This window comes from Hordeum vulgare, chromosome 3H, assembly GCF_904849725.1.
Source record: "Hordeum vulgare subsp. vulgare chromosome 3H, MorexV3_pseudomolecules_assembly, whole genome shotgun sequence".
In the NCBI taxonomy this organism is placed as follows: Eukaryota; Viridiplantae; Streptophyta; class Magnoliopsida; order Poales; family Poaceae; genus Hordeum; species Hordeum vulgare.
Window position 1 is genome coordinate 211,689,963 of NC_058520.1, and position 26,191 is coordinate 211,716,153.

A 26,191-nucleotide genomic window follows, 5' to 3' on the forward strand; every position below is an offset into this window, starting at 1 on the left:
ATTGCAATGATTTGTCTCGCTAGCCCAGGAGACGACCAAGGTCCTCTAATCGTCGGGGTACATCACGTACATGCGGTCACACTATCATCGAACTCTCAATGAAGCTACGTAGCATCAAACGCCTCAGGATATGCGGTACCTGGACTTGTGAGGTTGTAGTAATCTGTGAGCCACAAGGACTCAGCAATCTTGCGACCAAGATACCAGAACTAATGAAAACATTGGGTATGGAAGGTTAAGTGTTTAGGTTACAGCAACACTAAGCATGTATGGTGGCTAACTTATGAGAACATAAAGTAAGGTGAGTGGTCTATGCATGATGGTCATGAGCTACACGATGGTCACTAAGTGATCTTGAACACCTACTTAGTTCAGGCATAACCCCACCGTGTCCTCAATCGGAGAAGGAGCTCACAAAAGAGACAATCACGGTTACACACAGATTTGGCATGTTATAGTTAAGTTTATTTCAATTTATCTAGGATCAGATGTTAAACAAAGTTTTCAAGTTGCCACATAACCGCGTGCACGACTTTCCAAAAGATATTAACCCTGTAGGGGTGCTCCAACTAATCCATCACAAATTACCACAAGCTTCATAGGAAGCCTCGACCACCGAAAACCCATGATCTCCCGGGATTCCTTAGTGGAAAACCTCCAGCCTTAGATAGTCCAAAGTATCCTCAGAATCCCGATGCACAAGAACCCTCAAGGAGGTGAAGAAAAATCTAGAAAGACCACCCGATATGTGGACGAACCCGATAAGAGCAACGTATCTTAGTCTTAGGACAAGATGGATAAGCTTGTGTATAGGGCCTGATAGAGATCATCCAAGTTGCCCTAGGTTAGCCCCATAGAGTACTCTAGTTGGACGAACACTCATGAGGAGCACTGGCTTGGGGGTTGATTAATTATCCTCGAGGTAGGTATTCCCTATGCTTTTTATTATTAAGTTGTTTAGAAAATTGAGTACAAAAGTTGGGTCTTGCTAGAAAAGTCTTAACCAAAACGAGTGATCAAGGGAGTTGCAATAACCACCCCAACCATGAAAGGAGCGCTAAATATGGAACGTAACACCAGTAGCCGAAACTAAGGCGGCAAAAGAGGAACAAACCACCAAACAAAAGGCCATGACTTCTGCCTTTTACCAAATATATAGGTGGATTAAATTAATTAGCAGTAATAAGATGATATCCAAAAGCCCATGTTAACACATGGATTAGCCTGCACATCCAACTAGCAATGCTATAAGAGGGTTGAGCAAGCGCTATCTTAGCCAATCAATATTTGCTAGGTAGTGGGTGGGGGGGGGGTTAGAGGCTTTCATGGGAATGTTTGGAGGCTTATTTTTAGGTGGTAGGTAGCGATAAAATAGCGATGGAAACGAGTCATCTAAGCACAACCAAATTAGAGACGATATCAAGGCCACAATCATCTTGCCTGTTGGTTCTATTTACAGGTACAACTCTTTCTCTTCAGAACGTACTCAATGTGATCCTCACACTTGTTCTCAGATCTCAATGCTATCCAAAGAAAATTACATATACAATGAACACATGACATGGTGCAGTGCTTCAAACAACATGATGCATGAGTGTGGTTAACAAAGGAGCATGCTAACTAGTTATCTTCCTCATGCATTTATTAAGTTTTTTAGCATTCTGTATAGGACCACAAGTTTATTTATTTGGACATGCATGAACATCGCAGAACTTTATGCATCATGAGAAAAAGGTGCAAAAACATATAAAGATCGTCGCAAACCAAGCTACGAATCTTTCGGAAATCACAAAAGAAGGTATGCAAGGCAAGAATGCTTAAAAAACATTTGAGAGGGTGATATAGGCATTTTCTTGGAACTCCAAGTTTGGTAATGAACATGCCACGAAATTCTTGGTTTAAGAGACCAAAAATACATGCAAAAAAACTAAGCACAACTCACACAAGGCACAAAACAAAACAATAACCAATATGTGCACAAACAACAACATACCACTTTGATCATGTGAAAATTGGGAGCTACAGCCACTCAATGAGTTCAACCAAGGCATGAATATGAAGCTAACAAAGAGCACAATAATATCTAACTAAGATCAACACTAGTGGGTCCATGAAACAATAGCAATCAAGCTCTCCACATGGCAAGAATTATTACAAATTAGGAGTTAGTAAAAAACTCAGTTTGCACTTGGAGTTTTTAATCTGGTGACATGTTGACAACAATAAAACACTATTCTACATCAAGTATCGTCGCATTACATTTAACAAGGTGTTAGAGTGCATCAACTACTACAAAACACTAGCACTAAGCATGAGCTAAAACTACTTATATCACTTGGTAGCATCCCCTAAACATGGCATGAAAATAACTACACATTCTAAGACTTGGTCAAAATTAGAAAGGGGAAATTGCAACACTTTATAGCATCATAGCATATTTGACAGGAAATAACTCTAAGATGATAAACCTATTTGTCAAGCTGAAGGCACCACTTGACAGAAGACAACAAACACAACAATTCATGGCACAGGACCAAACACAAAGGACCAATATATGCATGGAAATCATCAAGACGACATGGGAAGAAAATAACAGATTCTAACACTTAGAAATATTTGAGCATGTGAATAAGCAACATTTTCTTAGCAACTTAACAACAAGAAACCCACTAAACTACAAACTTACCACATCAAAGAAAAATACCAGGGTCTAGTACCCTCAAAACACTACCACATTCGTGTTTACAAGTTCATCAAATAGTGCAAGGATTAAATCATGTGTAAAAGTCAAAATGGCACCTCATGACAAAATAACAGTTTTATAAAGTTGCTCCAATGACAGAACCAATGTCACCAATGGAGTCACTGGTATTTTCTACCCCTATTTCATATATTACACACATATATACCTATCAGAAAAACCACACAAAACATATCACAAAGAATTTCACATGACGTATAAGTTACTTATCGCTCAACTTGGCAGCTGCCAAATCTGACTTTAACCCTATTGAAGCATATCCCTAACATAGAAAGGAATCTAAAATGAGTTTAAACACACAAAAAACATATCAAAAAAATACACAACGGGGTCCCACAGGTCATAGAAACGAGGCCCCCAAGAGGATGACACGTGGGCCGAGGGCCCATTGTCACAACCTACCACACTCGAGCTAAATGGGTGGTTTTTAATCAGTGTGCAGGCGGGGATCGTACTGGGGACTGCCCAGTTGTGCAGCAAAGGCGCAGCCACTATGCTACGTTCGGGCTTCTGCTCAAGGAGGGGCTCGGCTTCTAATGACCATAAAAATGTCATGCATGCCTTCCCTTGCTTTGCAACAGAGAGTCAACAATGGTGACTATCGTGGTTTTGTCACGACAGATGACCTCCTGAGAGTACTTCGAGATGGGGGCATGGCAACCATGTGGTGACTCAAAGGGGTTAGCAGGGAGCAAGGGACGATTTACCCAGGTTTGGCCGCTCAGATTGAGGTAATAGCCTACGTCCTGGTATGTGTATATTGCTTGTGGAAATCGATTACAAGGGTGCGGATTCGCCTGACCTAGCTCTAAATCGATTACAAGGGTGCGGATTCGCCTTTATACATAGGTCGAGGCTCTAGGTTTACAAGACTCCGGGTCATGTTACATTTCATGACTTGGTATGTGTGTAACTCTCCTTGCCCCTCAGGCAAGGAAACTCGTGATGGCCCTTCTCCCGCATTGGCCGTGAGTCACCCTCTTCGTGTCTTGGGCCGCAGCCGGCTCAAGCTATAAAAACCACTTACCTTCTGCTTCATAAGTCAGGACCCGCCTTGAATATGAATGTTGGACCACCATCACCTTGACCCAGCCCCTAGGGCGTGTCTCATGGCGGTATAACATCCCCAACATTAGGACCATGATTGAGTTGAACTTGTTCACGTCAATAAAACTTTCTCACACTCTTGGCGGCTTAAACACAATCCCAACTTATCCCCAACAGAAAAAACACCGACTTATGAACTCCCCCTGATTCTCTGCCCCATCTGTTAATGACGTCAGCTATCCTGAAGTTTTAGGAATCTTCATGATGTCACTCCAATGGCTTCTTTGGTCTATCTGTTTAGCCCAACAATCGAGGCACCATCAATTTCGAGATTTACGGCGTCCCCTAGATCTCCATGCTTGCCATTTCCATTGCCCTCTCAGCCTTGAAATACCGACAGGGGCATCTCTTTTTACTTTTACCCTAGCTCCTTTTCTTCGTCTTCTACCTCGAGCTCTAGTCTGCGAAGCGTCGCCGCTGCGCCTCCCACCGACGAGCACTTCGATACAAGGGCTTCGCAGCCACGCGGTTCTGATCCGACCCGCAAACTCCTTCCGCCTCCGTCGGCGCAATCAAGTAAGGCTTTGTTCCTCGCATTAGATCTGCTTAAGTCACCCACCATAGTTCGCCGGAGTTCTTAAGGTTCGTCCCGCCGTCATTGATAGCACAAATCCATTCGACCCCTTAACGAAAATGTTCCCCGATGATAGGTTAAGAGATTAATATGGATCTAAATCTCGCATAGACACAATGGATATTTTGCGGGAACCTGATGGTCATTAACTGTTGCCGCCCCCATATTTTACTGCCATCTGGGACCATTATATTTTTTTAAACCGTTGGTAGATCCATCTTTCTATATGTTTTGGTAGAAAACCATTATCCAATACTTAGTAGAATCCGATATCGCAGCTCCTTCGTAAACCATTGTGACTCTCACACAGGCCGGTTAGACATTTTGTAACTCGCCATCTTTGTGAGCCGCCTTATATTCAGGCAACTCAAGTACTATAGACCTCTTTATTGCCAATTTCTTGAACTCCTCGTTTCTCGCAACGGTTCACTTGCTAGAATAACCCGCCAACCATACTTATGCAACTCGCTCCTTTCAGAACATATCAGTCATGTCGAGACCATAAAAATGAGACTGGTTACCCTCAGAAATTGGTGATGTCGCCTTGCAACGGTGCGTGTCAGTAGGGACCTTGTCTCCTAAGGAGGTAATTACTTGGAGAGCCGCCGCCGGAGAAGTGCGACCTCAACCCGCCGAAAGAGAGGTTGGTCATTTAGAATGAGGCTTCTCTCCTCATGGTTCTAAGTTTTTTTGGGATGCTCTCAAATTTTACAACCTTCACCCCCAAGATCTAGGTCCCAATTCAATCAGTAAGTTGTGCTAGTTCCCAGTCTTTCATGAAGCATACCTAGGAATAGAACCTACCGTTCCGATATTTAGGGAGTTCTTCTACTTAAACTGCCAGAGTGAATGGGCTGATGGCCCTAGCTTAGAACTCGGTGGAGTTACCATCCAGAGGTGGCACAAGTGTGGTTTCCCTATTGTCACTTGCCCAATCACCCCAAGGGTTGGGGGAAAACTTGGTTTTAGTGTAAGAATACTGCACCGGCTCAAGAAAATCCCCTGTCGGGCTTCGGAGAAGAGCGTCTTCCAATGGACTTCCAGCTCCCCGGTGCATTTACCCCCGAAGAACAAGACGACCACCCCTTTGTATGGGAAAAACTGATGGACTTGATCTGATGCTGGGTGGAATGGTGCATCATGTCCTTGAGCTGCCGTGATGAGCTGATTAGTCATTATAATGGCGATCTGAACAGTACACAGTGCTTCCCCAACGTACTACTTGATTGTGAAGAAGTTAATAGCCTTGTGGAGAAATTATATGGTGAGCCCAAAGAAGTATGTTCAAAAGATGGTCTGCATTCAGAATCCGACTCCTGAGGTAAATATATCCAACCATCACCCGCCTTATTTTGTATTCCCTTTTTTCTTTCTAAAACTGACTTCCCCTGTTGTTGAAACACGCGCCCTTCTGGAAAAGTAGACCAGTAAACACGCCTGTTAAAAGGGTCAAGACTGTTGCAAAGAAGAAGAAGAAAACCAAAAGAGGTGCAGGCGAGTCATCTGTCACAGGCGAGTCACGAAATATTGAGGAATTGTATGAGGTAAATATCTAGACTGTCCCCTTGTTGTGTGCTACTTCTCAAACAACAGCGCCAGAATTTGACACGTTGACGGAGATTGGGATTGCGTTGGTTTTTCCCTTGAAGAGGAAAGGGTGATGCAGCACAGGAGCAGTAAGTATTTCCCTCAGTTTGAGAACCAAGGTATCGATCCGGAAGGAGGGTCTCGTCAAGTCGAGAGTACTTGCGCAAACACAAACAAGCTTGCACCCAATGCTTCAAAGGGGTTGTCAATCCCTTCAAGATTTTTTGCAAAGTGAGATCTGAAGGCGGAAAGTGCAACAAAGTGAAAAGTGTAAGGCTGAAAATATGGTGTGGAGTAGACCCTAGGAACCATAGTGTTCACTAGAGGCTTCTATCAAAATAGCAAGTATTACGGTGGGTGAACAAATTACTGTCGAGCAATTGATAGAACCGCGCAAAGTCATGACGATATCTAAGGCAATGATCTAGCATATAGGCATCATGTCCGAGACAAGTAGACCGATACTTTCTACATCTACTACTTTTACTCCACACATCGGCCGCTATCCAGCATGCATCTAGTCTATTGAGTTCATGACGAACAAAGTAACGATTTAAGAAAGATGACATGTTGTAGAGGGATAATCTCAAACCAGTGATGAAAACCCCATATTTTTACCCTTGATGGCAACAACACGATACGTGCCTCGCTACCCCTTCTATCACTGGGTGAGGTCACCGCACGGTATGAACCCAAAACCAAGCACTTCTCCCATTGCAAGAATCATAGATCTAGTTGTCCAAACAAAAACCACAACTCGAAGAGAGTTACATGGATATGAAATCATGCATAAGAGAGATCAGAAGAAACTCAAATAAGATCCATAGAAAATCTGATCATAAATCCACAATTCATCGGATCTCGACAAACACACCGCAAAAGAAGATTACATCGGATAGATCTCCATGAAGATCATGGAGAACTATGTATTGAAGATCCAAGAGAGAGAAGAAGCCATCTAGTTATTAGCTATCGACCCGTAGGTCTATGGTGAACAACTCACGCATCATCGGAGAGGTCATGGTGTTGATGGAGAAGCCTTCCGTATTCGAATCCACCCTCCGGCAGGGCACCAGGATGGGCCCTAGATGGGATCTTGCTGAGACAGAAGCTTGCGGCGGCGGAAAAGTGATTACGATGCTCCCCTGATTTTTTGGGAATATTTGGGATTTTGTAGGCACAAGACCTAGGTCATGGGACCTCCAGGGGGCCCACAAGCCTGGATGATGCGCCCCCCTGGCCGAGGGGTGGGTGCTTGTGGGGCCCCTGGGGCTCTTCTGGCTTGGCCCCCAAGCTCTCCGATCTTCTATCTTTCCAGAACAAACCTTTTCGGGGATTTTCTTCCGTTTGGACTCTGTTTCAAAATCTCCTCTGAAAGGGGTCAAAAAATGGAAAAGACAGGAATTGGCACTTGGCACTGAATTAATAAGTTAGTCCCAGAAAATAAATAAAAGGCATGCAAAACATCCCAAGTTTGACAAGATAATAGCATGAAACCATCAAAAATTTATAGATACGTTGGAAACGTATCATTGTGTCACATGTTGTTCTAATCACTTAACTTATTCTCAGGGGGATGATGTTGAAAGTGACGGTGAGGATGCTGAGGTAATTTCAATATCTTCTAACTCAAATATTTCCTTCGAAAGACCTCGAAGGCGGGTTTGTAGGAAAGTCCCTATGAATCATCCAGATGCTCATTTGGATCCTAACTTCCTTTTGAAGAAGGTTGTATATACTCCAAAACACCACACCCGTAGCTCTTTACGTGATCTTATGGCGGGTCTTCCTGAGAAAACATCCGGTCGTAATGGCGCACTAAGGTGCCTCTCTTTATTTATCAAATATACTTTGTTTGTCAGTTCCCTTAAGCTCACAAGATTTTTCCACTATAATAGGTGTCTCCTCCTTCATCTGGTGATTTAGCATCCTCAAAATTGCCACTCCTTGTTAGTCTCCTAGGGTATGTTACTACGGGCTTTACCAGCACTTGCTTCAATGTATGTGATGGACAAGACCAAAACTATGAACGTAGCATATGATCGTGTCAGTTTATTGCTACTGTTTTCTACATGTCAATGTATCTGTTCCTATGACCATGAGATCATGCAACTCCCGGACACTGGAGGAATACCTAATGTGTTATCAAACATCGCAACGTCACTGGGTGACTATAAAGGTGCTCTACAGGTATCTCCGAAGGTGCCTATTGGGTTGGCATGGATCAAGACAGGGATTTGTCAGTCCGTTTGACGGAGAGGTATCTCGGGGCCCACTCGGTAATACAACATCACAACAAGCCTTGAAAGCAATGTGACGAAGAAGTTAGTTACGGGATCTTGTATTACGGAACGAGTAAAGAGACTTGTCGATAACAAGATTTAACAAGGTCTGGAGATACCGACGATCGAATCTCGGGCAAGTAACATACCGAAGGACAAAGGGAACAACATACGAGATTAACAGAATTATTCACATAGAGGTTCAACCGATAAAGATCTTCGTAGAATATGTAGGAGCCAATATGAACATCTAGTTCCCGCTATCGGTTATTGTTGGAAATATGCCCTAGAGGCAATAATAAATTAGTTATTATTATATTTCTTTGTTAATGATAATCGTTTATTATCCATGCTATAATTGTATTGATTGGAAACACAATACTTGTGTGGATACATAGACAAAACACTGTCCCTAGTAAGCCTCTAGTTGACTAGCTCGTTGATCAAAGATGGCCAAGGTTTCCTGGCCATAGGCAAGTGTTGTTACTTGCTAAGGGGATCACATCATTAGGAGAATCATGTGATGGACTAAGACCCACACTAATATACGTAGCATGTTGATCGTGTCATTTTGTTGCTACTATTTTCTGCGTGTCAAGTATTTATTCGTATGACCATGAGATCATATAACTCACTAACACCGGATTAATACTTTGTGTGTATCAAACGTCACAACGTAAATGGGTGGCTATAAAGATGCTCTACAGGTATCTCCGAAGGTGTCCGTTGAGTTAGTATGGATCAAGACTGGGATTTGTCACTCCGTGTGACGGAGAGGTATCTCGGGGCCCACTCGGTAATACAACATCACACACAAGGCTTTCAAGCAATATGACTTAGTGTAAGTTGCATGATCTTGTATTACGGAAGGAGTAAAGAGACTTGCCGGTAAACGAGATTGAAATAGGTATGCGGATACTGACGATCGAATCTCGGGCAAGTAACATACCGAAGGACAAAGGGAATGACATACGGGATTATATGAATCCTTGGCACTGAGGTTCAAACGATAAGTTCTTCGTAGAATATGTAGGATCCAATATGGGCATCCAGGTCCCGCTATTGGATATTGACCGAGGAGTCGCTCGGGTCATGTCTACATAGTTCTCGAACCCGCAGGGTCTGCACACTTAAGGTTCGACGTTGTTTTATGCGTATTTGAGTTATATGGTTGGTTACCGAATGTTGTTCGAAGTCCCGGATGAGATCACGGACGTCACAAGGGTTTCCGGAATGGGCCGGAAACGAAGATTGATATATAGGATGACCTCATTCTTAACGCTTCTGCTGTGCGGTCTACAAGGGTACGTAGATCGAACATCCCCTCTCGTAGATGGACATCACCATGATAGGTCTTCGTGCGCGTAGGAAATTTTTTGTTTCCCATGCGACGTTCCCCAACATTGGCATCATGAGCTAGGTTCATGCGTAGATGTCTTCTCGAGTAGAACACAAAAGTTTTTGTGGGCGGTGATGTGCGTTTTGCTGCCCTCCTTAGTCTTTTATTGATTCCGCGGTATTGTTGGATCGAAGCGGCTCGGACCGACATTACTCGTACGCTTACGAGAGACTGGTTTCATCTCTACGAGTAACTCCGTTGCTCAAAGATGACTGGCGGGTGTCAGTTTCTCCAACTTTAGTTGAATCGGAATTGACCGAGGAGGTCCTTGGATGAGATTAAATAGCAATTCATATATCTCCGTTGTGGTTTTTACGTAAGTAAGATGCGATCCTACTAGATACCCATCGTAAAACATGCAACAACAAAATTAGAGGACGTCTAACTTGTTTTTGCAGGGTATGCTTGTGATGTGATATGGCCAACGATGTGATGTGATATATTGGATGTATGAGATGATCATGTTCTAATAGTTAATATCGACTTGCACGTCGATGGTACGGCAACCGGCAGGAGCCATAGGGTTGTCTTTAAACTAACGTTTGTGCTTGCAGATGTGTTTACTATTTTTCTAGGATGTAGCTTTAGTAGTAATAGCATGAGTAGCACGACAACCCCGATGGCGACACGTTGATGGAGATCATGGTGTGGCGCCGGTGACAAGAAGATTGTGCCGGTGCTTTGGTGATGGAGATCAAGAAGCACATGATGATGGCCATATCATGTCACTTATGAATTGCATGTGATGTTAATCCTTTATGCACCTTATCTTGCTTAGAATGACGGTAGCATTATGAGGTGATCTCTCACTAAAATTTCAAGACGAAATTGTGTTCTCCCCGACTGTGCACCGTTGCGACAGTTCTTTGTTTCGAGACACCACGTGATGATCGGGTGTGATAGACTCAACGTTTACATACAACGGGTGCAAAACAGTTGCACACGCGGAATACTCGGGTTAAGCTTGACGAGCCTAGCATGTGCAGACATGGCCTCGGAACACATGAGACCGAAAGGTCGAGCATGAATCGTATAGTTGATATGATTAGCATAGAGATGCTTACCACTGAAACTATTCTCGACTCACGTGATGATCGGACTTGAGATAGTGGATTTGGATCATGTACCACTCAAATGACTAGAGAGATGTACTTTTTGAGTGGGAGTTCTTAAGTAATATGATTAATTGAACTTATTGTCATGAACATAGTCTAATGGTCTTTGCGAATTACGATATAGCTTGCGCTATAGCTCTACTGTTTTTATATGTTCCTAGAGAAAATTTAGTTGAAAATTGATAGTAGCAAACTTTGCAGACTGAGTCTGTAAAATCGAGGATTGTCCTCGTTGCTGCGCAGAAGGCTTATGTCCTTAATGCACCACTCGGTGTGCTGCACCTCGAGCGTCGTCTGTGGATGCTGTGAACATCCGACATACACGTTTGTGATGACTACACGATAGTTCAGTGCAAAAATACTTAATGGCTTAGAAGCAAGGCGCCGAAAACGTTTTGAAACGTCACGGAACATAAGTGATTTTCTAAAGAGATGAAATTGTGATTTCATGCTCGTGCCCTTGTTAAGAGGTACGAGACCTCCGACAAGTTTCTTTGTCCATAAAGTAAAGGAGAAAAGCTCAATCATTGAGCGTGTGCTCAGATTGTCTGAGTACGACAATCACTTGAATCAAGTGGGAGTTAATCTTCCAGATGAGATAGTGATAGTTCTCCAAAGTCACTGCCACCAAGCTGTGAGAGCTTCGTGATGAACTATAACATATCAAGGATAGATACAATGATCTTTGAGTGATTCGCGATGTTTGACACAGCGAAAGTAGAAATCAAGAAGGAGCATCAATAGTTGATGGTTAGCAAAACCACTAAGTTTCAAGAAAGGCAAGGGCTAGAAGGGATACTTCGTGAAACGGCAAAACAGTTGCTGCACTAATGAAGAGACCCAAGGTTAAACCCAAATCTGAGACTAAGTGCTTCTGTAATGAGGGGAACAGTCACTGAGGCGGAGCAACTCTAGATACTTGGTAGATAAGAAGGCTGGCAAAAGTCGAAAGAAGTATATTTGATATACATGATGTTGATGTGTACTTTACTAGTACTCCTAGTAGCATGAGGCTATTAGGTACCGGTTCGGTTGCTAAGTGATTAGTAACACGAAATGATAGCTACGGCGTAAACGGAGAGTAGCTAAAGGCGAGGTGATGATACATGTTGGAAGTGTTTCCAAGATTGATATGATCAAAACGTCGCACGCTCCCTCTACCATCGGGATTGGTGTTAAACCGAAATAATTGTTATTTGGTGCTTGCGTTAAGCATGAACATGATTGGATCGTGTTTATTGCAATACGATTATTCATTTAAAGAGAATAATGGTTACTCTATTTGCTTGAATAATCACATTCAATAGTTTATTGAATCTCGATCGTAGTGTTACACGTGTTCGTGATATTGGTGCCAAAAGATGCGACGTAATGATGATAATACCACTTACTTGTGGCACTGCCGCTTGAGTCATGTTGGTATAAATTGCATAAAGAGGCTCCATGCTGATGGATCTTTATACTCACTTGATTTTGCATCACTAGTGACATGCATATCATGCCACATGAGCAAAGCCTTGTTTTCATTGAGATGAAACAAGATAGTAACTTGTTGGAAGTGATACATTTTGATGTATGCAGTCCAATGGCTGCTGAGGCACGCAGTGGATGTCATTATGTTCTTACTTCAATGACGATTTGAGTAGATACAAGAGTATTTACTTAATGAATCACAAGTCTGAAATATTGAAAAGTTCAATTCTGTTTCGGAGTGAAGTTCGTCGTAACAAGAGGATAAACTGTCTACGATATGATCATAGAAATGAATATCTGAGTTACGAGTTTTGGTACGCAGTTAAGACAATGTGGAAATTGTTTCGCAGTTCGTGCCACCTGGAACATCATAGTGTGATGATGTGTCTGAACGTCATAGCCACGCACTATTTGGTATGGTGCATGCTATGATGTCTCTTATCGAATTACCACTATCGTTTATGGGTTATGCATTAGAGACAACCGCATTCACTTTAAATAGGGCACCGCGTATATCCGTTGAGATGACACAGTATAGATTGAGGTTTAGAGAAATCTAAACTGTCGTTTCTTGAAAGTTTGGGGCTTCGACACTTATGTGAAAAAGTTTCAGTCTGATAAGCTCGAACCCAAAGTGGATAAATGCATCTTCATAGGATATCCAAAACAGTTGGGTACATCTCCTATCTCAGATCCGAAAGCGAAGTGTTTGTTTCTAGAAACGGATCCTTTCTCGAGGAAAGGTTTCTCTCGAAAGAATTGAGTGGGAGGGTGGTAGAACTTGATGAGGCTATTGAACCATCACTTCAACCAGTGTGTAGCAGGGCGCAGGAAGTTGTTCCTGTGGCGCCTACACCAATTGAAGTGGAAGCTGATGATGGTGATCATTGAGCATCGAATCAAGTTACTACAAGCCTCGTAGGTTGACAAGGTCACGTACTACTGCAGAGTGGTACGGTAAACCTATCTTGGAATTCATGTTGTTGAGCAACAGTGAACCTACGAGTTATGAAGAAAGCAATGGTGGGCCCGGATTCCGACAAATGGCTGGAGCCCATGAAATCCGAGAGAGGATCGATGTATGAAAACAAAGTGTAGACTTTGGAAGAACTACTTAATGGTCGTAGGACTATTGAGTAAAGATGGATCTTTAAAAGGAAGACAGACGATGATGGTGACAAGTCACTGTTAAGAAAAGCTCGACTTGTCGCAAAGATGTTTCTGACAAGATTAAACAGTTGCCTATGATGAGACTTTCTCACTTGTAGCGATGCTAAAAATCTGTTAGAATTATGTTAGTAGTTGCTGCATTATTTATGAAATATTGCACATAGGATGTCAAAACATTGTTTCCTTGATGGTTTCCTTGAGAAAACATTGTATGTGATACAACCAGGAGGTTTTGTCGATCCTAAAGATACTAGCAAGTATGCAAGCTCCAGCAATCCTTCAATGGACTGGTGCAAGCATCTCGGAGTTGGAATATACACTTTGATGAGATGATCAAAGATTTTAGGTTTGTACAAGGTTTATGAGAAACTTGTATTTCCAAAGAAGTGAGTGGGAGCACTACAGAATTTCTGATAAGTATATGTGGTTGACATATTGTGGATCAGAAGTAATGTAGAATTTCTGTAAAGCATACAAGGTTGTTTCAAAGGAGTTTTCAAAGGAATACCTGGATTGCGCTACTTGAGCATTGAGCATCAAAGATCTATGGAGATAGATCGAAAGCGCTTAATAGAAGTTTCAACAAGATGCATGCCTTGACAAGTTTTTGAAGGAGTTCAAAATAGATCAGCGAAGAAGGAGTTCTTGGTTACGTTGTGAGGTGTGAATTTGAGTAAGACTCAAAATCCGACCCCGGCAGAATAAAGAGAATATACGAAGGTCGTCTTCTATGCCTTGGCCGTAGAATCTGAAGTATGCCATGCTGGGTACCGCACCTGATGTGTGCCTTGACTCAAAGTCTGTTGAGAGGTACAGAGAGTGATCCATGATTGAATCACTAGCAGCGGTCAAAATTTATCCTTAGTAACTGATGGACTAAGGAATTTTTCTCGATTATGGAGGTGGTTAAAGAGTTCGTCGTATAGGGTTACGTCGATGCAAGCTTTGACACAAATCCGAATAACTATGAGTAGTGAAACGGATTCGTATAGTAGAGTAGATGTTTGGAGTATTTCCGAATAGCACATAGTAGCAGCATCTATAAGATGACATAAAGATTTGTAAAGAACACTCGGATCTGAAAGTTTCAGAACCGTTGACTAAAACCTCTCTCACGAGCAAGACGTGATCAGACCCCAGAACTATATGGGTGTTGGATTCGTTGGAATCACATGGTGATGTGAACTAGATTATTGACTCTAGTGCAAGTGGGAGACTGTTGGAAATATGCCCTAGAGGCAATAATAAATTAGTTATTATTATATTTCTTTGTTAATGATAATCGTTTATTATCCATGCTATAATTGTATTGATTGGAAACACAATATTTGTGTGGATACATAGACAAAACACTGTCCCTAGTAAGCCTCTAGTTGACTAGCTCGTTAATCAAAGATGGCCAAGGTTTCCTGGCCATAGGCAAGTATTGTTACTTGATAACGGGATCACATCATTAGGAGAATCATGTGATGGACTAAGACCCAAACTAATATACGTAGCATGTTGATCGTGTCATTTTGTTGCTACTATTTTCTGCGTGTAAAGTATTTATTCCTATGACCATGAGATCATATAACTCACTAACACCGGAGGAATACTTTGTGTGTATCAAACGTCACAACGTAACTGGGTGGCTATAAAGATGCTCTACAGGTACATCCGAAGGTGTCCGTTGAGTTAGTATGGATCCAGACTGGGATTTGTCACTCCGTGTGACGGAGAGGTATCTCGGGGCCCACTCGGTAATACAACATCACACACAAGCCTTGCAAGCAATGTGACTTAGTGTAAGTTGCAGGATCTTGTATTAAGGAACGAGTAAAGAGACTTGCCGGTAAATGAGATTGAAATAGGTATGCGGATACTGACGATCGAATCTCGGGCAAGTAACATACCAAAGGACAAAGGGAATGACATACGGGATTATAGGAATCCTTGGCACTGAGGTTCAAACGATAAGATCTTCGTAGAATATGTAGGATCCAATATGGGCATCCAGGTCGCGCTATTGGATATTGACCGAGGAGTCGCTCGGGTCATGTCTACATAGTTCTCGAACCCGCAGGGTCTGCACACTTAAGGTTCGACGTTGTTTTATGCGTATTTGAGTTATATGGTTGGTTACTGTTGGGGATATTGCTTATTAAGTGACCCGCCCAATATTAGCCGGGTTACTAGTAAGGAGATTCATCATTTGGGCTAGTTGGGCCTCAGCCTGGGCGGTTCAAGGCCACGGGATGGTTATGATTTATGGAAGGTCTTTGGGTTTTGCAAGACGGCGACTCAGAGACCGCGGTGGTCACGATTTGTAAAGAGGAAGGGACTCTTGTAAAACCCTAAAGCCTCGACCTCTATATAAAGGCGAGCGTGAAGGGGGATAGATAGGTTAGAAATCATCGAGTGCTAGGTTAGGCGAGTTACGCCTTTCTTGTAATCGAATCCACATCAATACACGCCAAGCAGGACGTAGGCTATTACCTCCACACGAGGGGCCGAACCTGGGTAACCCGCCGTGTTCCTCCTGTTCAACCCCTTTGAGTCGCCACCAAAGTGCGATGGCTCCCATACTAAGTCCTTTCACAAGGACATCTGCCGTGACAAAACCACGACAGTTGGCGCCCACCGTGGGGCCTACGCACGGTGGAGTTGAGTTCTCAAAGGGAGCCCTACCAGGGTTTGGGAGTTATGCGACGGCGCTCATGACTTGGAGCCGACGCGGCATAGCCTACATCGACAACCAACGATGAGGACCTGAAGCGAATTCTCTCGAATCAGGCTACAGGGTCCCCTTCGGCAAGATCAACGTCTTCATCGGCATGATCGGGTCATCTGTTCCTGAGCCGGACATCTCCTCCGACATCGTCGAGCCGGCCAGGTACGTCCATCCAGTCATAACACGGAATCTGACCCACCCGGTCTTTGTAGGGTTCACGCAGGGGTCGGAGGAGCCAGAGCACGCGGCGGCTCAGGACGTTACCCCGGTCAACTCTGACGATGAATCATCCATGGGCGATTCAGATTCCATCCAGTCCCTCCACGATCGAACCCGCCGCCAGATCGCCATCTACATGGCCGGGGCGACTCAACCCGCACAGAACCCCGCGAGAGGCGATGGGACCGGCGGGACATCCAGAAGTGCGTCAGTAGTCCTGGTGGATTTAGCGGCGGAAATCACGAGAGTAATGTCAACCCCCCTCACGCCTGAAAACTAAGAAGAGATAAACGCAGAGTTAGCAAAGCTGAGGGAGGCGGTGGCAAAGGCCCATCAGGATGCTGAGACGGAGTCCGCCAGGATGGAAACTCGACAAGCCCAGATCACGGCCGAAAGGATGCGATTGAACACCGACAACTGGCGGCTCGAAAGACAGCAGCGCGCGTCCGACGCCGTCCATCAGCGGAGACACCAGGGTCGCCTGCCCCATAACCTCAACCCGACTCGCCTGTTCGACACTCCCCAAACACCCGGGATGGGAGCCGCCCAAGCAGGAGGATCGGGCCGCCCGCCTAACCTGCCGATTCAGCCGACTGAGAGTCAAATTCCTCGTTTCCGTACCCCTCGAGGCCACTTCTCCAACCAGGTGGATAACGTGCTTGCCGCAACTCGCCATCTGGAGTCTCTTCCGATCCACGGCAACACCCCAGCTGAGATTGAAGCAAGGAACGCCATCGAGATGTTGAAAACGGCGGTGGTCCAAAACGCGCAGTTCTCGCACAACCCTGAGAGATTGCACTCCACCCCCCAGGCGAGCTACACCAGGAGTAGGCCGGAGGATCAGCCAGCCGTAAACAGTGCCCCGCGACACTTCCCGCGGGACAACCCGCCCGAGCGGAACCCGCCGGGCAGGGATCCACCCAACATTCAAGAGGCCCAGACTCCCCTCGCGGGGACCGGAGGGCGAGTTGGGGTGCCCTGCTTGTCCCTAGCCCTTCGGAACGAAAGAATGCCCAAGGATTTCAAAGGACCAAGAAAGGTGCCTAATTACACAACAGATCTCGAACCAACATCATGGATCGAGGGCTATGAGATCGCCATGGACATGCTCGACGTAAACGAGGCGGTTTGCGCCAGATACTTCACCATGATGCTCGAGGGATCGGCGCGCACTTGGTTGAAGAACTTAACCCCCAATTCTATCCAGTCCCGGGCCGAGCTAAAAGAGCGTTTCATCAAAAACTTCCGGGGAACCTGCAAGCGGCCGATGACGATCCTCGACCTACAACACTGCGTACAACGCCCGGATGAATCGGCGCACCATTGGTCGCGGCGAGTCGCGGAAATTATCCATTCATCAGATGGCATCACGGCAGCGCAAGCTGTGCTTATCCTCGAGCACAACTGCCACTATGAACCGCTGGTCCAGAAATTGGGGCGACTCAAACGGAAAGTTCAGGATATGGGCGAACTGATGGACACCCTCACTAGGTACGCCGAGGCCGATGATACCAAGGATCCCGACGAGGATGGTAAGGGTAACTCGCCTAAGAAGGGCGACTCAACCAAAAACCACACCCGCCACCAAGGCCGCAACCGTCACAACGAGGGGACCAACGACAAGCGTAGGTCACAAGAGGAGCCCTCGGATTTGGTTGCCAACACCAACGCCAACGACGGCAAAAAGAAGAATCGAGGCTTCAGTGGGAAAAGGCCGTGTAATTATGAAGAGCTACTCAAAGGCCCTTGCCCGCACCACGCCACGGCCGACGGCCCGGCGGGCCACTCGTGGGAGAACTGTTTCGTGATGCGAGAATTTCGGGCCGAGGCAATCAAGAAGGGCCAAAGCGAAGATCCGAACCATCGCCAGGACCAACTCGCCGCGCCCAACCAAAGGCACAACCCCTTCGGCGGCTTTGCCGAACAGGAGGCTCAGGGAGGCCCGCACCCGGGCGGCGGCCAGTACCCGGTGCACCACCAGCGGCGGTACAACCCGCCGGGAGTTTTCCAACAGCCGCCCCCACAGGGGGCTCCACAGGACCAGGATGACAACGGGGGCTTCCGAAGCAATCCCAAACAGCTAAGTAATGGGAAGTACCACGTTTTCACCACTAATGCTTGCAGGCGTGATAAAAAGGTAAATCACTGGGCGTACAGCGTAACTGAGCCGGCGATTCCCAGGTATCTCCATTGGTCCGAGCAGACCATATCGTGGAGCACAGAGGATCACCCGCCAAGAATAGATAACCCGGGCGACCTGGCATTAGTCGTGGCTCCCCAAGTGGGGGGTTACACCTTGTCAAAGGTATTAATGGATGGTGGAAGCAGCATTAATATCCTATACTTCGACACCTTTCGGAGGATGAATCTATCGGAAAAAGACTTGATGCCTTCAACCATGGTTTTCCATGGCATTGTCCTGGGCAAGTCGGCTTATCCCATAGGCCGGGTCAGGCTCTCAGTGGCATTTGGGACTGCGCAGAATTACAGGTCTGAATCCCTAATCTTCGAGGTGGTCAAACTGAAAAGCCCATACCACGCGCTGTTCGGGCGACAGGCTTACGCCCGTTTCATGGCCCACCCGTGCTACGTCTACCTCAAACCAAAAATGCCGGGTCCCAAAGGACCCATCACGATCGATGGATACAGAAGAATCGCAAAGGAGTGCGAGGAAGGGGACGCGGCTTATGCGAAGGTCGCCTGTGCGGCGGAAGAGCTCAAACACCATCGGGCCAATGTTGACCCGGCAGACATGTCACCACTCAAGAAGCCGACTACAGATTCTGAGTCGCCCCTCAAATTCAAGCCGACGAAGGATACTAAGACAATCGACTTCATTCCTGGCGATTCATCCAAGCAGTTCACCATTGGGACGGGTCTGGATCCCAAATAGGAAAGCGCGCTCTTCGAATTCATCCGTGAGAATCGGGACATCTTCGCATGGAAACCCTCTGACATGCCGTGTGTACCGAGAGAGTTCGCTGAGCACCATCTTAATATTGACCCAAAATGCAAACCTGTCCAACAATACCTTCGCAGGTTTAACGAGGAGCGACGGAAGGCGATTGGAGAGGAAGTCGCCCGTCTTTTAGCTGCCGGGTTCATCGTGGAAGTCTTTCATCCCAAATGGCTGGCTAACCCGGTGCTAGTACTCAAGAAGAATGGCACGTTCCGTATGTGTATTGACTATACGGACCTCAACAGAGCTTGTCCCAAGGATCCTTTCGCTCTTCCCCGCTTCGACCAAATCATTGACTCGGTGGCGGGATGCGAACGATTGTGCTTTTTGGACGCCTATTTAGGTTATCATCAGATTAAAATGGCTGTGGAAGACCAGGAGAAGACGTCCTTCATAACCCCCTTCGGGGCCTTTTGCTATGTGTCCATGCCATTCGGGCTCAAGAGCGCAGGGGCGACTTATCAACGCTGCATCCAGAATTATCTTCATAACCAAATCGGCCGCAACGTCCATGCTTATGTTGACGACATTGTGATCAAGACCCGCCGGGAGGAGACACTTCTGGAAGACCTTAAGGAAACCTTTGATAATTTACCGGTATATCAGATGAAGCTAAATCCTACCAAATGCGTTTTCGGCGTACCTGCGGGAAAACTACTTGGTTTCTTGGTATCGGAGCGCGGCGTCGAGGCTAACCCAGACAAAATTGAAGCGGTTACTTCCCTCGGCAGGCCGACGAATGTTAATCAAGTTCAGCGATTGGCAGGTCGCATTGCGGCTCTAAGTCGTTTCGTGAGCTGCCTCGAAGAAAAGGCGATTCCTCTTTATCAATTGTTGAGAAAGTCCGACCGATTCGCATGGACAGAGGAGGCAGACGAGGCACTTCAGGCTTTGAAGCATCAATTGGTTAACCCGCCGGTCCTGCAGCCCCGACTGAAAAGGAGCCTATGCTCCTGTATATCGCCACGAATTCCAAAGCGGTCAGCGTGGCTGTGGTCGTCGAAAGAAAGGAGGAAGGAAAGGAATACCCGATGCAACGCCCGGTGTACTTTATCAGTGAGGTGTTAACTCTTTCCAAACAGCGATACCCACATTGGCAGAAACTGGTCTATGGGGTGTTCATGGCGAGTCGAAAGCTTAAACATTATTTCCAAGAGCACCCGATCACCGTGGTCAGTTCCGCGCCTCTCGGTGACGTCATCCAAAATCGGGAGGCAACAGGGCGAATCGCCAAATGGGCAATAGAGCTTGGGTCGCATCACATACAATATGCCCCCCGCACGGCCATCAAGTCCCAGGCACTAGTTGATTTCGTTAACGATTGGACGGAGCTTCAGGCTCCGGAAGATCGGCCTGACCTTACCTATTGGACTATTTACTTTGATGGATCCAGGCAGTTGGAGGGCTTGGGGGCTGGTGTGGTGTTGATATCCCCTCAAGGAGATAAGTTCTGCTATGTTCTCCGCCTCATGTTCCCCTGCACGAATAATGCGGCGGAATATGAAGCTCTGCTTCACGGTTTTCGACTCGCAAAAGAGATGAACCTAACCCGAGTCAGATGCTTTGGGGATTCAGATTTGGTGGCGCAACAGGTTTCGGGTACCTGGGACTCTCGGGATCCTATGATGGCGGCTTACAGGCGAGCTGTATCTGACGTGGCGGGTTATTTTCATGGGTACCAGGTTGATCATGTTGATCGGCGACTCAACGAAGCAGCTGATGCCCTCTCGCGACTCAGCTCACAGAGAAAGCCGGTCCCCCTAATGTTTTCTTGGATGTCTTGCATAAACCGTCTGTGACTACACCCACGGAGGAGGAATTGGCGATACCAGATCCCGAGTCTCAGCTTGTGTCGGCTCTCCATGCCACTCCGGATTGGGCTCTTCCTTATCTGGCTTATCTCGCTCGTGGCGAGTTACCCACCGACGAAGTTTTCGCTCGCCAGATCGTTCGACGTAGCAAGTCCATGGTCGTCATTAATGGCGAGCTATATAAACAGAGTGCTTCAGGGGTCTTTCAGCGGTGCGTTTCTTCCGAGGAAGGATGCGTAATCCTAAATGACATCCATTCTGGAGACTGCGGGCATCACGCCGGGTCACGTTCTTTGGTATCAAAAGCTTTTCGACATGGTTTCTTCTGGTTGACGGCTCATGCAGATGCAGAAGATATAGTACGGCGGTGTGAGGGGTGCCAACGATATGGGAGATAGGCTCATGTGCCGGCTCAAGAATTGAGGATGATTTCCATTACTTGGCCTTTCGCGGTCTGGGGGCTGGACATGGTCGGTCCCTTTAAAATGTCCTCTAACAAGAAAACTCACTTATTGGTGGCGGTTGATAAGTTCACTAAATGGGTTGAGGCGGAACCTGTTGGAGCTTGCGATGCGGAGACTGCGGTCAAATTTCTGAAAAAGCTGATTTTCCGTTTTGGATATCCACACAGTATTATCACAAACAATGGTACTAACTTGTCCCAAGGAGCGATGCTGGATTTCTGTCGCCGTGAACATATCCGGCTTGATATTTCTGCAGTTGCTCACCCTCAGTCAAACGGGCAAGCAGAGCGGGCGAATCAGGAAGTCCTACGAGGGATTAAACCTCGCCTCATGGTTCCCCTGGAAAGGACCCCAGGGTGTTGGGTTGAAGAACTACCTTCGGTATTATGGAGCATCCGGACCACCCCGAATCGGTCCACGGGGTTCACCCCTTTCTTTTTGGTCTATGGAGCAGAAGTTGTCCTTCCTACCGACATAAGACATGATTCTCTTAGAGTCGCCGTATATGTGGAGCAAGATAACGAGTTGGCGCGTCAGGACTCCTTGGATGCCTTGGAAGAGGCGCGTGACTTAGCGGCGGCTCGATCGGCCATCTATCAGCAAGATCTGCGGCGTTATCATAGTCGCCGGGTTAAGAGTCGGGCTTTCCAGGAGGGCGACTTGGTACTTCGTCTGATACAAGATCGGGCAGGCATGCACAAGCTCTCGCCCCCTTGGGAAGGGCCTTTCGTCGTCAGCAAGAACCTCCGCAATGGCTCTTACTACTTGATGGATCTTCGGCCTGATCGACCGACTATGGAGGCTGAGTCAACTCGCCCTTGGAATATTGCCCATTTGCGGCCTTACTACACTTGAGTTCTTAAAAACTCCATGCTTTGTAAGTTTTTCAGTTTCATTATGAAGTAATAAAATGTTCCCCGACTTGGGGGCTTCTTCCTTAAAAAGAGCAATTTGTGTCATCCTATTGCGACCTTATGAGCAGATAGAACATGCATTTAGGGTGGGTGCACGAGCTTTCTGACTCGCCTCCCCCTGTCGCGACCGTATGAGCCGACGAAGCCTGCATTTAGGGTGGGTGCACGAGCTTTCTGACTCGCATTCCCCTGTCGTGACCGTATGAGCCGACGAAACCTGCATTTAGGGTGGGTGCACGAGCTATCTGACTTGCCTCCCCCTGTCGCGACCGTATGAGCCGACGAAACCTGCATTTAGGGTGGGTGCACGAGCTTTCTGACTCGCCTCCCCCTGTCGCGACCGTATGAGCCGACGAAACCTGCATTTAGGGTGGGTGCACGAGCTTTCTGACTCGCCTCCCCCTGTCGCGACCGTATGAGCCGACAGAACATGCATTTAGGGTGGGTGCACGAGCTTTCTGACTCGCCTCCCCCTGTCGCGACCGTATGAGCCGACGAAACCTGCATTTAGGGTGGGTGCACGAGCTTTCTGACTCGCCTCCCCCTGTCGCGACCGTATGAGCCGACGAAACCTTCATTTATGGTGGGTGCACGAGCTTTCTGACTCGCCTCCCCCTGTCGCGACCGTATGAGCCGACGAAACCTGCATTTAGGGTGGGCGCACGAGCTTTCTGACTCGCCTCCCCCTGTCGTGACCGTATGAGCCGACGAAACCTGCATTTAGGGTGGGTGCACGAGCTTTCTGACTCGCCTCCCCCTGTCGCGACTGTATGAGCCGACGAAACTTGCATTTAGGGTGGGTGCACGAGCTTTCTGACTCGCCTCCCCCTGTCGCGACCGTATGAGCCGACGAAACCTGCATTTAGGGTGGGTGCACGAGCCTTCTGACTCGCCTCCCCCTGTCGCGACCGTATGAGCCGACGAAACCTGCACTTAGGGTGGGTGCACGAGCCTTCTGACTCGCCTCCCCCTGTCGCGACCGTATGAGCCGACAAAGTTACTCGTGTTATGGTTTAATCTTGGAGATTTTTATCCTTTCTGCATGTTTGCTGAAACTATTTGTAGTTCTTTTGTTTTCACAGATGATGTGTTCAAGGTTTCATCCTTGGCGGATTAATCATTGCAGAAGATTTCTTATAAGGGCGGACCAAATATTTCAAACCGCCTCAAAAGCGGTATAAGTGTATTTCTTGCAGAAGATGTCATCAAAAGATAGTACTGACTATTACATGGTTCGCGGGCCAAATTCAAGAAAAGTCTACTCCGCTAAGTCCTGGCGTGAGCTTTGACCAGCTTCGATTTGTAAATCGCCCAAGACCCAATTGCACCTGGACAAAGAAGCAAAATCGTCTTCATCGGTCAAGATTGATGCCAGGTCTGCTTCCCAGTCAAAGGGATTCTTGGGTCGCCGAGGAATTAGGTTGGTCACCATGAAGGTTGGTGGGCTGATTTTCTTATTCTTGCCATCATAAGCCGCCTGATACTTCGTTAAATCAATACTGGCGGCGAGTTGAGTTGCAGCCAACCGAAAATCCTTGACAACTTTCTGGTAATCCTCTTCCATAAATTCCGAGCCATCGTCTTTGAGCTGAGGGAAGCCGGCGGCTACTTCTTCCAAATTAATCTCCGGAGCATACGCTAAGCAGCGACTCAGGGCCATCAGGACGCCTTTCCGGGCGGCTGACCGAGTTAACTCGCCAATCTAGGGAGGAAGTGTGGACAGACATCCAAGTACTTTCTTGATGGAAGTAATCGGCTCTTTTGCGCCCATTACAGCTTTGGCGGTCAACACACTGCATGTGTACAGTTGCTCTGTCAGCGTATAGATCGCCTTCAGCATCAACACACAGTCTTCCTGCAGGTTGGCGACTCTTGGACCTGGAATTTGATAAACCGGTAACTTAACGTCAGGAATTTGGCCCAAAGGAGGGGATAAGGTTGGAGATTTAGGTAAGGCTTACCGAAGATGGCTTGCGTCATGTTAGAGATATGACGTTTTAAGCCGGACAACTCATGTTGGATAGTCGCCAACTTTGCTTCAGCTTTTTCTGCTCTCTTCAAAGCCGCGTTTTGGTCAGCTTGAGTTTTTTCTAACTCGGCTTTGAGCTTTTCCAGTTCAACCAGAGCCAATATATACTTATCTTCCGACTGAGTTCGGGCATCTTGTTGATCAGCTAAGTTTTTCCTTAAGTCGCCCAGCGCTAGTTCGGTCTGGGCAAGGTTTTCCTATTTAAAAAGTTTAAAACAAAGACAAGTCTCAGAATTATTGCAAGGCAATACCCCTGACACTTGGGGGCTAATGTATAATTTCTCAAGGAATTTTATACAGAAATCGAGACCCGGCTCATCATTTTACTGATGACCAGGCCCTTGGGGGTTACTGGTCGCGAAGTTTTTTTTTTAAAAGACCCAGCTCATCTTTTACTGATGACCCGGCCCTTGGGGGTTACTGGGAATAATATAGAGTATAAAGTTTACCTCATGTTTGTCGTTTAACATCTTCAGCAGATTTTTCTCCATCTCATAGCTCGCTTCCAGGCGACTTGCGAAGCCAGAACAGAGTTCTTTAAACTCCAGATTTGCATAGTCGGAAAGCTTCGCCTTCGAGAGCCCAGACTCGGGAATTGCTTGAGAGGAGGATGCTACGTGTTTGGACAGAACTGTCGCCGCCGGCTTGGAAAAACCGGAACCAGTAATGACTACAGCGTCTGGGTCATCCGTTGTTGCCAATATGTTTGGCGATTCAGGGGCATCCGCTATTTCTTTCGGCGACTCAGGAAGATCCACTTGCATGGCCGGCTCAGCTTGACCCGTATCCTCTTGAGTCGGAGTTGATTTCCTTGGAAGTTCGGAAGTTGCGTCAGGGATTGATCCACTGGTTTTCCTTTTTTTGGCTTGTGCCCTAACCAAAGGAGATAAGCGAGTTAAGGAATTAAAAAAGATCATTACTCTCAAAAAGTCAAGGCAAAAGACTTACCCCGGAACTCGAATCATTGGTGGAAGTGTTGACATTGCTGAGTCGCCGGAAGAGGGGGGAGAATTCTGCAGGAATTATACATTAATAATGCAGGCGGGTTGCAAATGTAATCCAGAGCAGCACGAACAATGGTTGTTCTTATATAAAAAAGGTACCTCGCTTGGTTTTCTTTTGTTTGTTGCTGGCAAGCCAGATATTAGATCGCCGGAGTGACTTCGTGTCTTCCGGTTTGAGGCGTGCTGTGTTCTCTTCAATAAGAAATTTGGGTCCAAATGGGCATCTGGATGTGAGAAGGGGACTTTCCCACATATTCGCCGGGCCGGCTTTGGCGGGGAAGGAGATGAATCGGAGGAAACAGAAATTACCTCAACGGAGTCCTCTTGGCTTTCGTTATCTTCATTTTGTTACAAGAAGAATGGGAGATATGGATAAGAGGTCAAAAGTAATAGGTGGCGAGTGAAAAGGGGACGGATTTGTACCTCTGAAAGCGCGTCGCCGGCTTGAGATTCGTCGACTTCAGATGGCTCGGCCGCAACAGATTTACCTTTGCCCTTGTTTTTCTTGGAGGGCGGCTTAGCAGTCTTCATGGCTTGCTTTTTAGGTCTCCTAGACCAGAACTTGTCGCCTTTCTGGAAAGATATATGGCATGAAGTTATAATGACAATA